A 6,000-nucleotide genomic window follows, 5' to 3' on the forward strand; every position below is an offset into this window, starting at 1 on the left:
CACCAGAAGGGCATCTTGCTGGCTGTGGGCCAGAGGAGTGACACTGTCACCACCCTCCATGATGTGGAAAGCATCTGGCAGAACTCCGTGTCCACCCGTCTGCACGGGGCCCTATCATGGCTGCCTCTCCTGGACCTCACCGCCTCTGAGCTCAGGGTTGACTATCTGATGGGCTATGGGGACAGGGCCACCCACAAGGTGTCACTCTACAACTATGCCCTGGGCAACCCCATCATCCCCGTGAACCTGGCAGTGGAGGATATCAGGGACTGTGTCCATCTGGTCCACCAGAAGGAGGAGGCCACCCGCACTCAGTTCTCCTGCCTCATGGCCGTGCTGTGCGCCCACAACCATACAGATATTAACGAAGAGGAGAGGGAGGAGTGAGGCCTCCATCCTGGTCCCCTGTTCCTGCTAGAGGTAGGCGCCTTCTTCCTGACTGATGCCAGTGGTACAAAGGTGACCAGGCTCCTGGACACTGGTCATCTACACCATGAGTCTGGGTGAGCCTAGGCCATGTGAGATTAGTCTAGCAACCAGTCTGTGTGAGACGCATGGTGTTCTGCTTGATTGAAACAAGTCAAGAGAATCACATCCCAACAATGGCAAGACTTCATTCTTCTGGCAGCACTGTCTGAGTGGGGGCTGCAGACATTTGCTGTATTGATTTGAGAGGAAAGGTTTCTACTATGTGATGACTAGGTTTTAATATAGTTAATGCTTTTGATAATAATTAAATTTACCTAATGGCTAGAGACAGTAATTAAAATGGGAGGGAGAGACAGAGAAGGAGATATACCTACAGCTCTGCTTTCCAGCTCCTGAAGCTTTCCTTTTCTGCAGGTGAACACAGGGGCAAGAACCCAGGTCCTTGCTCACTGTGGCAGGTGTGCTCACCAGGTGGGCATCACTCAGCCCCTACATGCATTTATCTCCTTGGAGAAATTTTCTCCCGGGATAATACATTTCTTCAGGAATCAAGAGGAAGCTACTATCTGAGAATGTGACTTAACTAAGACAGCTTTCTGTTTTTCATTTCAGGCATGACCATAAGACAGCCTCCTAATTCCAAGATGGGAGAGTGACACCTACAGAAAGGCGCAGTGATGGACCATCTCAGACCTCTCTGAGCGGGGTCCAGGCAGCACCCTGTCTACACCCTGCTCAGCTGCTGAGGAGCTCAGGGCTCCTCTCAGCACCTTGTTGGGGGCTCCCCTAGCAGGTCTGCAATCAGTGAGGCCACCTGGGTATCTGCTGGAATGCCTACAGCCAGCCTTCCCCTCCAAGAACTGTCCCTTTTTTTCCTATTAGAATGATATACAATTGAGAACACTTATATTCTAATACTTTGCAGAATTTTGAATTATTCCTCAGTCCTGCCACCTATGTGTAAAATTCCTGGTAGAAGACATGGAGCCATCTGACTAAGACACTTCTTTTAAACTTTTTGTCTAGTGGGGTCACAATGGAAAATGTCAACATTCCATATCCAGCTCATTTCATTTGAGTCATTTTCCTGGATCCCTTACACCCTGGTCTTTTCACAGAAATTTCTCACTTATTATTCTTTTCATGGTATATATGTAGTTATATAGTCTTTGACTGTATTTTCTTGCTTATTTCTATAATAAATATCAGTTCCTGACTCTGTGCCTTAGATGTCCCCTCTCTTTGCTCGGGGTCAGATCAGCCCTTGGTGGGCTCCTCAGGGCAGCTCTGCATCAGCTGAGGTCACGTGTGTCTGCAGGCAGCTAACAGCTCCACTGGAGCTACTATGTGTGTCTTGCCTGTTCCCCAGGCCTCCACAGGGTGGCACCTAGCTTCCTCAGTGCTGGAAGAAGGGCTCCCCACAGCCAGACAGGCACTGAGGACTCTGCCTGATTCCCACCTGTCAATGTCCCGGGGGCCACAGCAAGTACATGGCTGAGTCTGAAGTCAGCACAGGAGGAGACAGTAGCAGAGAATAGAGATGGTGCACTTCTGATTTCTGGATGGCTGTTACTGTCATCAGCACACTTCACAGCAAAGCTCAAGGTGAAGTCTCTCCCACACTAGTCCCTCAGTTACTAGCCTTTTACTCCTTAGCCAGCACTTCCCAGACAGAAGCCAAGTGTGGGGACATTAGTTCATGGAATAGTCACTCATTCTGCTGACACTGGCACCTGCACACCACATGCAGGTCAGAAGTTCACAGGCCAAAACTGGCATCCTGGGAAAATGAAGGGCACTTTCCTAATTGTCCTTTCTCTAATCTCATCATCTCCTGCTTCCCTCTTAATTTCTGTCTCTACCCAGGTAATAGATAAGTAAATAGAATATTAAAAAGAAACATTTCTGAAAAAAAGACATTTAAAATTAAATATGGGTTTCTCTCTGGGTGTGTCTCTGCATCTCTTTCAAAAATAAAATTTATAAAAAAGAAAACAGACATTTAAAATAATATATTTCTTCACACATAGACTCAGCAAAAAAATGAAGAGAAAGCATGATTTTAAGGGATTTTAAACACCTGCACATTGGGAGTACATGGGCCAATGAATGAGTGAGAGAAAGAAGGGGAAAAAAAGATTAAATATGAATGTTCTGTGGTGTCCAAACAGGTAATATTATCCTCTACCCATTTGAGTTCTTCAGATACTGCTTAAGTAGGCATTAGAAAGACGGATTAGAGAAAAATAAGTGGCGATTAGTAACATGCACACCACCTTCACATATGAGATTAAGAAATGGTGAGGAACTCACCATGTGTTCTTCGATGCCATCTTTAAATAGCTTAGTTAACACCGAGGACATTGTGAAGGGGTAACAGAAGGCCAGCTAGGATGTTAGCCAGAAGAGACACGGTGAAAAAAAAACATGTCTACACATAAAAGTCTGCTTCCCTCACTGGTCAAATTTTCCCAAGAAGTTGTCCTTATCTCTCAAAAGGAATCTCCATTTTTCGCCTCCCATGAAATTATTTTTCCCCCAAAGACATACTTTGAGGATGGTAGATTTATTTTTTATTTAGATTATTATTATTATTATTTTTTTTTACCAGAGCACAGCTCAACTCTGGCTTAGGGTGGTATGGTGGATTAAACCTAGAACTTGGGAGCCTTTTTTGCCATTTTTCACAGATGTGTGCCTTTGGATTTTGATGGAGATTCAGCTTTAAATATGGTCCTGGAGGAGAACTAATTTACCTAAATCTATTTACAAAGAAAATATTCAAATCATTACTTGACTAATTGGGCTCAGGAATCTCCTAATTAACAAAATGTTGAACAGAACCCCTGTGCAACAACTTACCCTCTGGCCCTTGAATTGTAGCTACTTCTTTATTAATCATAAGACAATCACCTACGCTAGAAGGAATAAATACCTCTGTCTTTCCACTGAATCTTTAGGCTTTTGGAAGTAGGAGAGAAGATCATTTTCTCTTGAAAATTTCATTCTAGACTTGTTACAGGATTTGCTAATGAGCTGAACTTGGATGGGAAAGGATGGGAAATTGAAAGCCATAGTAAATATTAAAAAGAAATGTTTCTGAGTGGAGTCAGACATGTTCATTCCTACTAGAACCTGGCTTAAAAATGACAAGCTGAGAGCTGACCCCAGAGAGTCCTGAGCAGCCCCACCGCCACCACCGCCTAGTTACCATCACACCCTGGGAGGAGCTGCAGCTGCAGCAGCTGGCCCCAGTCACCATCACCACAACCATGAGCAAGGTGGCCTAGACCCAACAGCTGCCAGCTGCCCCTGCCCTCAGCACCACCAACACCAAGCCCGGTACAATGGCAGCAGCACAGGGAGCGGCTGCCCAGGCAGCTTCACATCCATGGCGCCTGCTGGCAGGGACAAGAAGGTCAAGGCAACAAAGGTTATGGTAACAGTAAAATGGTTCAATGTAAGGAACGGATATGGTTTCAACAACAGGAATGAGCTGAAGACCTTAAGTGCTTGCTTTTTGCCCCTTGAGCAGATAACCAGACTATTTGCATTATCTATGCAGCATGGGGTTTTTATTATTTTAACCTAAAGATGTCTCTTTTTGGTAATGACAAACGTGTTTTTTTTTTTTTTTAAAGGCCTGGTTTTTCTCAGTACACCTTTAAAGGTTTTTAAGTTGTTTCATATCTGGTCAAGTTGAGATTTTTAAGAACCTCATTTTTAATTTGTAATAAAAGTTTACAACTTGATTTTTTTAAAAAAAACTCAACAAGCTACAAGTATCTGCTAATAAAGGTCAAATAAAAAAATTGACAAGGGGGCCAGGCGGTGGCGCAGTGGGTTAAGGGCATGTGGCACAAAGCGCAGGAACCAGCCTAAGGATCCCGGTTCGAGCCCCTGGCTCCCCACCTGCAGGGGAGTCGCTTCACAGGCTGTGAAGAAGGTCTGCAGGTGTCTGTCTTTCTCTCCCCTTCTCTGTCTTCCCCTCCTCTCTCCATTTCTCCCTGTCCTATCTGTGTTCTACCTGCTGAGTCACCTCCGGAGCTTCTCTAAATGCTGTATGCTGTACAGCCACAGTTTCACTTCATCCTTGTGACAATCCTATCAAATCAGCATAGATTCTGTCCCCTTTTGAGTATTAGGATCAGAACTCAGTGATACCACTTGAACTGTCACCCCAGGGGGGCTCCAATTCATCCTCATACAGGAGAGCAGGACAACTTTTCATGACAGACAAGGGGATGATGACATCTTGGCTGGCTTAACATATATACTTACAGGTTCTGGTGGATTAGTTCAGTACTTTTTTCTTTTGTGCAGAGTATAGTACATCATTTTAAAGGTAATGCCTACCTAAACTTACAAAGTTACTGTTAACATATTTTCTATGATTTTAAGGAAAGGGTGGTTGCAAATGTTCCTTTTTAGCAATGACTCATTAAAAGTTTTCTTTTTTGTTGTTCTATGACTACACTAGATGAGAATATCTGCTGAAGACTGAAAATCAGGCTCTTCAGTAATTTTCATGTAATTATTATTATTATTATTATTAGAAAAACTCATACTGTACTGTGGTTGCCATGTACAGATAACCAGATTCTTGCCTGAATTCACACTAAAGTGGTCATGTTGCTCTGTGTACAGACAGTCACCACCTAAGCTGTTGACACCCAGCAACAATTCTAGGCCCCACTTCCTTTCAGCCTTCCTCCAAAGGATTCCCTCTGCTCAAAAGACATGTTTATGTCTCAGCTCAAAAATAAATAAATAAATGTCATGTTATCTTATCCCTGGATACCAAAATTCTCAAACAGGAAGGGTTCTCATTAGACAAAGCAGAACCCATTTTGAAAATAGCAAGACTCTCAGAAAGGCAAATATAATAGTCCAAGGAAATTTACATGCAAATGTCTATGGAGGGCCAATCACAAGGGCAAGAGTGCAGGACAACTTCTTCTAGCAGGAAAGAGAGTTTAAGAATAAAAGCTGGAGGCATCCATCATGGAAAAATGACTGGGAATAATTCAGGAGAGGCACATTTTCTCAAGAGTGAGCCCTATAATGTTCTCTCTGAGAAATGACAGATCAGCCCAAGAGGACTGTCACTCCAAGGGACTGAATGTGAGGACCAGGAGCTGCTGACTGAGAAGCATCTCCACAGCATAGGGGCAGAAAGTAATGGCTGAAAAAGCAGAGCAGTGGTTACTGAACTCCAGCTGCCATGGACAGCTCAGTCCATTCCTTGTCACTACTGTTCAGGCTAGAAGGCAGGGTAAGTGCTCCTATCTGTGTCTGGCACACCACAAGACAGAGCTGAGACTTGGCCTTTCAAAAGGAGAGCCCTGACACACACACACACACACACACACACACACACACACACACACACACACAGACACACACACACACACCATCTTACACACTCCAGAGCCCAGACAAAGAAAATGCCAGTCTTCTGGGAATGGACTGTTTGATAAAAACAGCATTAAGTAAAACTATGGTGGATCAAGAATGACTTTTCTTTTTAATGGGCAGAAGTAGAAAGAGTGAGAGAGACCGGAGCACTGA

This window comes from Erinaceus europaeus, unplaced genomic scaffold (assembly GCF_950295315.1).
Source record: "Erinaceus europaeus unplaced genomic scaffold, mEriEur2.1 scaffold_309, whole genome shotgun sequence".
NCBI lineage: Eukaryota > Metazoa > Chordata > Mammalia > Eulipotyphla > Erinaceidae > Erinaceus > Erinaceus europaeus.